Raw genomic sequence first — 12444 nt, 5'->3', positions numbered from 1 at the left:
GATATCTACTATGTAAACTCCAATCAAACAAACTGGGATGAAAATCTTAATTAATCACCTCCGCATACAGAGGATGTGTCCACCAGGCGACCGGATTCACACCAAATTATTTAATGATGGGACGTGAAGCTATTATCCCGGTTGACATTTCACTTGGCTGCATTTTAGAGAATAAAATAAGTTCAGTGGACTATGCCATTCAACTACAAGAGAAGTTAACAGAGGCGCATCATATAGCACGAACTAATTTGCAAAAGAATGCTGTCAGACAGAAGCGTGATTATGACACCCGGATTTCAAAAACACATTTTAGTAAAGGACAGTTAGTTTTGTGCTTAGAGAAGTCTAGACATAAAGGAATCAGCAAGAAAATTGACCCTAATATTTGGAAGGGGCCTTATGTTATTACAAGGAAGATCACAGACCTTTTGTATGAGATAAGACTTTCCCCAAATGGCAAATCAAGAATAGTGCATCATGACAGATTGAAACCGTTTCATGGAAATAAAACGACCCATTGGCAATCAAACATGGTGAAGTCTAAGGAAAATAACCATAAATCAAAAATGAAAGGGTTCCAGCAAACTTCCAAATCCTGCCTGGACAGTACCAGTCATCAAGTGAGGAGAAGTTCAAGGAACAGGACTCAATACAGACCATACCAACATGGTACACAATAGTAATAAATATTAAAAGTGTTAATTGTCCTTCATCGTGAGGGTACTTCAAAGGCTAAGTGTTGGGTATATATAAGGGACTTGCACATTTGGGCAATCATTTCTAGACATTTAGCATTTCTGAAAACACCAAAATATTGAAAAATTAAACCTGGATTTTTAAATTTTAATGAACACGTGCACAAGCTGCAATAGGAATTTTTCTTTTCGTTCGGGATTAACCAGGCATAAAAGGCAGTGTTCATACGTCATGAATGACAATATTTTTGAGAATCTCACAGGGGGGACAGAAAAGAAGTTGCATCGTCCAGGATTCGTGCCAATTTCTCCAACACCCACCGGAGCAGTACCACAACCACCATACATGATGTACCTACCACCACCAGGACATACAACATTAAAATCCGCTAGCATGCACTTCCAGCAACCATCAATTGGAAATGTGGACATACCAAGTGCGCCTCTTGAAACAATGCCAGCAAATGCCAAGCGGCCAAGGTCAATGCCAGAAAATGAGGACATTTCTTCTATGTTACACCGACTAAACGAACACCTAGTAAGCATAGACAGGAAGCTTGACACTATGTCAAGAGACATACACGTCATAGCCCAGAATGTACAGGGGAAGGATATACCCTCAGATCTACTTTCTGAGCTGGATTGTCTCCGTCAGAAAATTCTGGATTTTAAGAAATGAATTTGTATCAAGGTCACTTTTGGACTTACTTCAAATTCCTACTGGATTTTAAGTGCTAACTATTATAAGTGTGTAATTATTCATTTCATTATTCTTTGTATGGATTTAATTAGTGGCTGCATTGGTAATAATAATCCCATTCAGCCTAAGTGTATTCAAATGGATTTATCATTCTTTGTATGGATTTAATTAGTGGCTGCATTGGTAATAATAATCCCATTCAGCCTAAGTGTATACAAATGGATTTATTATTCTTTATATGGATTTAATTAGTGGCTGCATTGGTAATAATAATCCCATTCAGCCATGGTGTATTCAAATGGATTTATTTGTGGGTTTCATTTTCAGATATGAAAATTTGTGCCATTTAATAAAATCATTTGTTGTATAATTAGATGCTCTTGGCACACAGGACTTAAAACTTTGGTAGAGACGACTACCATAGCCATATAAAATCAAACATTGTGCCTATTCCCCTTTTTCAAATTAATTTAAATAAATTAAAGGCACCAGGACTTACATTAGTAAATGGTAAAGACGACTACTATATCAATGAAATTAATCAAAATTGTGCCTATTTCTATCATCATACAGTGTTAATGTTAAAATAAATAAAGGCACCAGGACTTTGTGTGAAAGAAATAAACATTGTGTGAAAGTGCTTACCAAATATATTCACTTTATTAGACGAATTGAATTCAACACTGGATTTATTTTACAAGTGTTTTACTAGGACAGTTGGTGATATTTTCTTATACTTTTAATGTTTCATACATACATTAGTATAATAGTCATTTTATATGTATACTTCTTTGAGAAGTATTTAGTCACATAGTTCTTCCGAATTATAATCCTGAGTTTTATTAAAACACAGAGTATAGCATATTTGCTACTGTTCTAGACATTTAATCATTATATTGAGGAACAGTTTCAATGATATAATAGTTTAGGTATTACTTATGTATCTTCTTCATAGTATTTGAGAGCAAGAGTCTGGCTCAGTAGTCACTTATATTTTGATGTTTAAACTTAATTGGGGACAATTAAGAAGCTAAGGGTGGGGGAGTGTTGTAAATTTAGCAGTCTTATTAAAGTTGATTTATTAATTGATTCTACTGATGTGAAACCTTGGCCTCTGCTACTAGAGATGTCATTCACCAGTTACGCTCATAAATTGCTTGGGACTGGAGTGTGTATCATTTTGTATCATTTTATCAGGGTATGTTGTCATCATGTACCATCGTAAACATGTCTGGTTTGTTAGAGTTAGAGGTGGTTCCATATTTGGGATGGTACCATCAGTCAACGGTTATCCTCATAAATATTAGGGGTAATCTTTGTCTTTCATCACTATGATACACTCCAAATATGGGAGGGTACCTGCTTTTGTATATAAACCTAGGTCAGAACTAGGGAGAGGGATTTTTTTACTTTTGGCTCGGACTTTGAAAATGACAGATCATAGAAACAAGAAATGAAATACTTTACAGTTATAATTATAAGTGACTTTAGACCAGATGAATGAGAGAATTATAATTTTGACAACATTATTTCCATCATTTAGACTATTTATCCATCACATAATAAACTGATGTAGTAAACTGGATTTTAAGTGTATTTTATCTCTGGAGTATAAACACCCTCAGCCGAACCTACGTTTTTCAACAATATTCATTTTACATCGCCTTGTTTTGAGTAGGACTGCAAGATGTTTTATTCTTATTATTATACTAGATTTATATAGCGCCCTGTTCATGATAAACACGTTCAAAGGCGCTTTAAATACAGCTAACGCAGCCCCACAGGGCGCGAAATTCATCCTTTACTAGTACAGTCACAGAGCGATCTGACCAGAGGGACAGAGTGAGATAAAGCCCCCAGAACAGACATAGAGGACATTTTAGATACAGACGTGTCCAGTTAATTTAGCCTCTTTGCGAATAGACAGTCTGGTTCTTTAACTGCCCGGTGTATAGTACCGATACACACGAAGCCGTCTTTCCTTGGAAGAACCAGTACAAGCTTCTAGTTAGGTGGGAGACACTCAAGAGCAACTCAGAAATTTCCAGTGCCTGGTCCGGGATTCGATCCCCGGACCTCTGTATTGACAGTCAAGCGTGTTACTACCAGATCATCGGACCAACCTGTACTGTCAGCATGAAGAGGATACGGTCATTGAAGCACAGCTGTAAGACTTATCTCAACAATGTTACTCTCCTATTATATAAAAATTAATTGAATATGAACATTATCTCTTAATTGACTGAGACAATGTTTAGAAAGAACTATGGAATTTTGATCTATTAAAGACACATTTTAAGGCTCCTTTCAAAAAATAATTTGGTCGTAGTGAACAAACGCCCTGTATCTAACGGTGAGCAGTATACATACAATTATTAGAAATATAACGGTAATACAAGATTTATTTCATACCTGTGAAATAAGAGGCCTTCATTCACAACATAAACATGGGCTGCATTTAATTTTGTAGAGTCAAATAAGGCATATGACCTCGATTGATGTAGAATATTTAGTAACTTTTTGTGGACGATTGTTTTCTTCAATCTATTACTCATATTACATATGCTTAAAATATTACAAGCTTATTGGAAACCACGTATTGTACCTAATCAATTTCAAAGATGATTCCTAGTTTAAATAAATCAATATCTTTCCAACAACAAGGATTTGTTGGAATGCTGTAGAATATTAACATTTTTGCAGCCCCTCATTTTATACAAAAACAAAATATTGGGAAATACAAATCTATAAATTAACTGAATAAAAACACAATGATGCGGATGAAAAAAGGCTCACAAATGCAGTAAAAAAAAAGAAAAAACAAAATATTCACAAAATTTCACAACATGTTGTAACACCTTGCCTGAATCGAAGTTTTTCTCTGTCTTGTCTGTTGCATCGTGTCCTTAAAAGAAAGTAGAAATATTGCAAGTATTTACACAACTAATACTACAGAGAATGCAATTTACTTCATTTTTAATAGTAACTAAAATGTCATATTCATTCAGCTGTATAGCTATCGTTTACACGTCATATACAATAGACATCTTTTCATAATGATTAAATTTTGTTGTTCCATTGTTCTCGTTATAATCGGGCAATAAACTTTCTTTTCAGATTTGTTTTAATCGTTTACCATTTTCTACTCACATAATCTAAAGGCAAACATTTTCTGAGATATAAGAAAATAATATTTGGAGGTGAATATCAATTGCTCTTAAAGTACTGTTGTCAGGCAATAACCATACTGTAAACGTCAAGCGTTATATATGTCCTACCATAAGAGTAACTTTCATACTAACTTGAGTTGTTGTAGATATCCTTTGAACTAAGGTAGTGTCGGAGAAAAAATTAAATTTCTGTCAGGATACACCTTTGACCATAAACGGCAGTGCATATAAACCCTACATTATATATCCTAGTGTACCTGCCAAGGCTCAATAATACCAAACAGGTACGAAGTCTGCAAATTTGCTGCTTTTGTGGAACAGAACGAGTACAGAAAGAGTACATCATTATTTAAGAAGGAAGACGACTGCTAAGAACATTTCCACTTCAAACTGATTTACAATTCCACAAATAGTGATCGCATGATGATTTTGTCAGGTAACATTAATTAAGAAAAGGTTATGAAATATTTTTTTCAACAGATGAATTTTTTGTCTTGTTAAAACGTTAAACTAAAGTGTATGCACTTTTATGATGTTTATACTAACCTGTTTCCATTGTTTTTCCTTGTGAATCGTTTGTACGCTTACTACTTGCCTGAAAATAAATGAACAATTTTAGCATCTTAATGTTGAATATCGGTCGTGTTAATAGCCGTAACATTGCTCGAAGTCTATAGACATATTTTTTGAAAACACTCAGTTGAAATTTACTTTGGAACAGTCTGATCTGAAGTATTTTAATCGAAAGCAGATTATAATAAAATACAATGCTAGTCATGTGCCACAACAGTTTACAGCTGTAGAGCTTTATGGGTGATGGTTTTACAGCTGTAGGGCTTTATGGATGATGGTTTTACAGCTGTAGGGCTTTATGGATGATGGTTTTACAGCTGTAGGTCTTGACTCTTTAGTCACTACTACTCCCATAGATTTAGTCAAAGTCAAAGTGAATCTAAATAGCTTGAATGTTTTCTTTGCAAAGAAATTATTATATATTTTATTTAACTTTACAACAACATTGTTGTGATCTTTGATGTGTAAATAAAATCTGGAAAGTAGATCCATCGGAAGCTTCGAAAACAAGACAAAACGTCCATCGGAAGCTTCGAAAACAAGACAAAAAGTCCATCGGAAGCTTCGAAAACAAGACAAAAAGTCCATCGGAAGCTTCGAAAACAAGACAAAAAGTGAAAATCGCAGACTCGGTTTGATTGAGTCTATTCATGAGCAGTAATGGAAAATGCAACACTGACCACGCCCCCTAGCACCGGCTTAAGCAGTATTCAAGCTTCGAATCTAAATGAATTCAATGTTCCCGAAGGACCAGAAAATTTAACAGCACTGAGATTAAGTCGGGGCGACTTTTTGCGGCCGTCACACAGCACTTAGCACCCGCTGTTGTGAAGTAAATAAAATATGGAAAGTAGATCCCTCGGAAGCACTGAGTACAAGGGAAAAAGTGAAAATTGCAGACTAGGTTTGATTGAATCTGTTCATGAGCAGTAATGGAAAATGCAACACTGACCACGCCCCCTAGAACCGGCTTATAATAAGCAGTATTCAATCTTCAAATCTACATGAATTGAAATCAATTATAAGTCAAATGGTAATAGAATTCCACTGAAGTAGTTGCTGGAGGGCTTAAAAGATTTTACACATTAATGGAACAGTTGAGCAGGCCAATTCACTTGTTATCATTTTTGGCTTGACTTTTGCTCTTTTTTTTTTTTGTTGATACCAAATGAGACAATGCGGTTATTGAACAGAACCACATTTATAAAATATTATGTATATCGTTATCAATAAACCTTTGTTTGGTCTCCTCTTGTAAGAAATTATTTCTATCGATTTTATTTTTTCCATTTTTTTTGAATGGTGTGAATATTGTACATTTTTGTTATAAGATGTGCAGTTTTGAAGCTATTTTTTTACTATATAATTAAGCCTGCCCGCTTTGCTCAGTAGGTAGAGCGTCGGTCTACGGATCGCGGGGTCGTGAGTTCGATCTTCGGGCGGGGCGTATGTTCTCCGTGACTATTTGATAAACGACATTGTGTCTGAAATAATTAGTCCTCCACCTCTGATTCATGTGGGAAAGTTGGCAGTTACTTGCGGAGAACAGGTTTGTACTGGTACAGAATCCAGGAACACTGGTTAGGTTAACTGCCCGCCGTTACATGACTGAAATACTGTTGAAAAACGGCGTTAAACCCAAAACAAACAAACAAACAAACTTTATAATTATGCGTAACTATATAGGTTTTGCTTCCGGGTGGAACAGTTTTTTATTATACACATTGTTCTTAATTAGGAAATAAATACCCTCTTCTCTACAGAGCGGGATTGATGAAAAAAGGCAAGTCAAGTTTCCATTGACATAAAGATATTTCTGGTCCTCTTTAACTATACTGAATGTAAAGTAGTGGGTTCTTTGTTTTACTTTCATGACTATAAAAGAGAAAATAACACATGCAAACAATCAATAAACATGTTATATGATGTATGTAAAGAAGCCCGAATCTAAAGGTAGGCCTTTCCTATGACATAATTCACGATAATACAAGGGCAAGATAGGACTCAAATATCTGTTAAATTGTGTCATACTTTGATAAAACTCCCACAGCATTTATCATGAAATAAATATCATGCGTCTATTGAGTTGATGTTTGATTCGTTAATGCAGATTGAAAAGTTAGTGTACCCTAGTGAGACAAGCGCAGCGTCATTATTTTCTCATTCTCGTTCAATCTTCACATTATTTGTGCGGTTGATATCCAACTTGAGTATTAATATGATAATCAAATCGTCTGGAAAATTGCAAGTTTTTGTTGATTTAGTTAAAGCCGTCAAGACTGTTTGCTTTCAATATAAAGTGAGAATTGTTAGTCTAAGAGAAACTTTCTGACATAATTCACTTTAGAAAATCAAAATGAAACAATACGTCGGCAAAACCACATTAGTTTCAGATTGTTAATCGTTGTATGTTTGTTGTTTTGAGATTTTTTCGAACTGCAATCACACACTGTAACAAGAAAAGAAACATTGGAGAGAACGTCCGAAAACACGCCAGTGTGGCCCCTTCTGGACTTCAGTGCATATATCAGTAAATTGACAATGGTTTTGTTTAAAATGACGCTGGTTTTGTATAAATTGACAATGGTTTTGTATAAACTGACAATGGTTTTGTAGAAAAAAATATAAATGCTTTATTTGTCGTGTAATTTTCACGTAAAACAATTCTTTCTTTCTATGAGTTGATGGTTTTTTTTTTTTCTCTGAGACATGATCCTAACTCTTAAAGAGCATTATTATACAAAGGCGTTACAGATTATTCTGTCGTCATACTATATTACTTACGTAATCCTTTTAGCCCCATTGGATACGTGAAGTTGGCCACTTCCTCCACCGGACTCCTATCTATATCTATGGGGTTGGTACAGATTAATTCCATAGATATTGTCATTGATAATTAGCACTAAATACACTCAATAAATTTGTCTTGTGTAATGGTACGTTTTTCCTGACGGCTTCCAGACATGTTATTTGTCGAACAAATATACAACAAAACTGTGTGCCTCAAGAGGCGACAATTTTGTTTTGTTTTCACTAAATGTTTTGTTTTAAGTATGTTTCGAACAGTAGTCGAGTGGAAAATCATCCAAGACTGAATGAAAATGAAAGATAAAGGTACATAAAGGGAAGCAAAGAACTCCCCAAATACAGCCGTAAAGCCATGATTCGCAAAGATGGCCTGCACATTAAGTATAAACATACAAAACTCTTAATTTATCAGAATTTTTTTATGATATTTGCCTTTTCCTCAATTTTATTTGGTGTTTAATCTCAATGGCACGGAGACTTCCTGGTTTTAATGGAAGAGGAAGACAACACAGTCTGGCTGGACAATATAGCCAGAAACGTTTGGTTGTCGGTATTTTAGGCTAACAAGCCGGAGGTTTTCTTCGAATTCAACTGGAGTTTCAGGTATCAAAATTTGATTTGTTTGTATTTGTCTTTGACGTCTTAATAATTTGTTTATCTCTGTATTTTTTGTAAACATTTACTCATTCATACAAACACTACTGCATGGTTTCGTTTTTTTAGAAGGTTCTTTACTGAATCAGTGACTTTGTCTTTAGGTTAATTTCAGATAATCGTTGCAAACACATATAAAGATTTAAAAATTATAAGCAATGTAGGATAAGAAATATACACGAACAATAATAAAAGTCTTAGTATAAAATAGAACCTTAATGACTACTTTAAAATATGGATAGTATATTTACATATATAGAGATCAAAAGGTTGTGGCAGAAACAATTAAAACCACCGATACACTATAGCCTCGTATGTTCGCCATCCATTTGCACATAAGGACCATATTTCATATAGTTAAGGTAGTTCTGCACGTTTGGATCGAAATTATTTCTACAATGTAGAATTTGATTAAACTACGATTTTTCAAAACTTCAGAATATACCTAGAAAATCCAGCAAATGAAAAGGATAGGGTCGTGTGCTTGATTTTTTGCTAGACTGAATCGAAAATTTTGGACCTCACGCAATTTTTCATAATGGGAGTCTATGGGAAAATCATACCTTTCATAACATTTTTGCAAATAGAGATTTTTCTACAATGTAGATTTTGATGAAACTTCTCACAGTTGTACACAGTCAAATGGCCTATAATATGGTAAAATAAAATGTATTGGTCCGTTTGCTTATTTTCGAGATATTTGACTATGATTAAAGTGCAGCAAATAGTCCAAGCTGATTTTGAGAAATTATTTGAACTATTTAACGTGTCATATGTTTTATAGCATTTTTTGACTTTAGAAATATAGTAACAGTGTCATTGTAATAAATTTACTCACAGGTTGTCATTAATTCCTAAAATGATTTTTATTTCCGTACGCCGAATTCAGGCTTTATTCCACGTTTTCCGGATAAATGACGTTACGCCATCACTTCCGGTTTATCAAACGTGCAGAACTACCTTAACACCAATTTGTCTATTACGGTTTAAAGTAAGTTTTAGTAGAGAAATTGAATTTAAAATAATCGACACCTTATTCAACATTGTTCAATTAATACATAAATGCACTAATCTCTACAGACTTCCATTCTGTACATACATGACTGTCATACACAAAGACTGATTTCGTTTTCTGAAGCGGGAAACAAACTATAGTTCGGACCTTTAATATCTTGGACAGGATAGTTCCACAATTTATTCTTCTATGATATTCATTGGTTTAAATATGAAACGTTGTGTATGCACTTTATATTCCGTGTCCCTCTTAATGTAACGCTCCTGTGAGTGATACATGTTTAATGTTTATGTAAATACCGTCTGGACTTTTTCGCCATCTTATTTGATGATTACAATCATAACTATTGTCAAAAGAGACGGAAGGCATTTATCACAGTGAAAGACATGCGAAGACAGAAGCATAAATGTTGATTAGGAATGAATTTAAGCTTTGACAAGTCATGCTTTTGTGTAACAATAACAACTCAATACTAATCTCATTTACTATGAATCTGACCAAGACAATGTTTATACAAATAAAAAAATCGTTATTTACTACAATCAAACAGCTTTTGCTAGCGAGCAAGGGTCCGTGCTAGAACAATTTTTCCCATATAGTCGAATATGTTTTAGCTATCTCAAATAAATCATATGATAAACGTAATAAATAAAGAATTACAATGACAATTGTATCGCAAAAGAAAAATAATGCTATTGTATCTGTTTTTGTAACAAAACCTCACACTTCAAGTGTTTTTTTTATCTGAAATGAAATAAAAAATCAATATTTTGACTACTTGCTTTTCTGATAGCTCCTTCTAGCCAGTTCTCTAAAATGCACCGACAAAGTCTAACATCAATATTTGAACTTTGTCTTTACATGAGCTTGAAACAGTCACTATGAACTTTAATGTAAATCAATAATTAGAAGTAATAGTGGCTTAATTGCAGTCTGGTGCTTTTAACACACACACCAAAAAAAACAACTTCTGGACTTTATCCAGTGGGACACGTTTCTGTAAATGAACATCAACTATTTGATATTAGATATTCTTACCCTTGTTCAAAATACTATTATAAACTTTGTTTATAAGTTCTATAATAGGAATCCATTATTTGGTCCTCTTTGTCCTTGGTCCTCACAAATGTTGACTTAACTGCCTTATAATTGACGTGAATGTCTTTTGTCATATACACTTTCTAGACGATCCTTTGTTCATTCGATAGTATAAATTTTTAGACTTTTTCTTTGAAAAAGATAAATTTTTTAATTGTATACAAAGTTTAAGAATTGTATCTGATATGTTCTGTTATAAGAGAAAATGTACCATTCTTAACGAACTTTTGAATTTTTAAAGATACACAGTGACCGTAGTACGATCCCAACAAACACAACTTAATCTACGTTGCTAATAGGCTACCCTTTTGATATCGGATTGTTTAATATTGTATGTAAACTGTTTTGAAGAAGCTGAGTTCATTTCCCTCATTTATTTTATGCTAACTAATGAAACACTGTATTCTATCAGTTACATATTTTTTTATATCTCATTGTTCACTCTGTGAAAATATAAAATCTATATTTTCACACTGTGAGAGATATACTCGTAGCTCCGCCCCCTCAATTCATTGTGTATGAATTTTAAATTATTTGCTTAAAACAGGATGAAAATTTTAGTTGTACTTTGTTCTTTATAGAATATTTCTCGATTTAAACTCTTTTACTTAATGAGAAGTCCATAACGTTATGCAGCAAAAAATAAAATTAAATGAAACTTTATATTGTGTGTGTCTTTCTAACGTCACAACACATCTGACGTCATGTCTGTTTACGCGCATCTGTTTCCCGCGCTGAGATTACAAATTGTTGCAAAATGCACATCTCAACGTAATTGAGCATAAAATAAAATGAAAATTTGTTTGTTTTTCGTGAATATTGAAAATATCTCACCTCGAAGTGAGAAAATGTTCACATTTTCATTCGCGCTACGCGCTCGTGAAAATATTTGAATTTTTTCTTTTCTCAGTGAGATATATTCCATATTTACACAAAACAAACAAATAACCTCTATTTATTTTGAAATGTGCGAATTTTACCAAGAAATTGAAAAGAATAGTACTTAGTCTAGTAAAAATGTAAGTAACATGTAAATCAGTTAAGGTGTCATTGTTTAATAAACATGACTTTGATTAATAAACATGATTTTACTTAAACGCAAGATTTCTCGCAGCCCATCAAAGGTGTTCTGTTGCATAATTCTTCACAGCGCTTTGTCTCTTTGATCCTACTTTTCAGATATGTAAACCAGGAGTGTGATATTATTATGAGTGAACCCAAATTATTGCCCGAAATATGCAATGCTTAAAGACTAAAACTTCACTCACCATATTTCTTTAATTTCCTCTATCCGAACACAATGTAACTGTTTGTGAAAAAATCAAATGAAGAAATTTAAAACCAATAAAATAGTATAGATATGAAAGTTTGTTCATATGATTAAACATGTCCATTATTTTGCCTAAATATTTATTCAGTTATCTTCTGTTAACAATAATAAGCAAACTGGAAATAAAATGTGCTCCTATCGATACAAATTCTGCTATAATACACGCTCCGATAAACTACCACCGTGATATCTGTTATTTCTTTGACAAATCCGATGAGCTGCAAGAGCGAATATGTTTTAAATCGAGGGAAACCAGAGGAGGTCTAAGTGCATACAAATAAAGATGTCTTCTTTTGGATTCAAAGTGATTTATTGTAAATAAAAAGCGTAAACTTTAATAAAAAATCATTCTATCGGATTAGAGATAGACAAAAAAGAACATAATATATTGTTGGCTGTTG

General features: G+C 33.6%; 1 long non-coding RNA gene across 1 annotated transcript; it reads right to left on the bottom strand.

Annotated features, from left to right (window-relative positions):
• Positions 1 to 4258: 4258 nt before the first annotated feature.
• On the bottom strand, positions 4259 to 12237 carry LOC123540397 (uncharacterized). The gene is made up of 3 exons (XR_006684168.2): positions 11982 to 12237; positions 5112 to 5160; positions 4259 to 4300 (listed from the first exon to the last, which is right to left on the bottom strand). It is a non-coding gene; the product is annotated as an uncharacterized LOC123540397 (long non-coding RNA).
• Between the last annotated feature and the right edge of the window lie 207 nt (positions 12238 to 12444).

This window comes from Mercenaria mercenaria, chromosome 16, assembly GCF_021730395.1.
Source record: "Mercenaria mercenaria strain notata chromosome 16, MADL_Memer_1, whole genome shotgun sequence".
Lineage (NCBI taxonomy): Eukaryota > Metazoa > Mollusca > Bivalvia > Venerida > Veneridae > Mercenaria > Mercenaria mercenaria.
The sequence above is the reverse complement of the archived record's forward strand: the minus strand, read 5'-3'. Positions and strand labels throughout refer to the sequence as shown.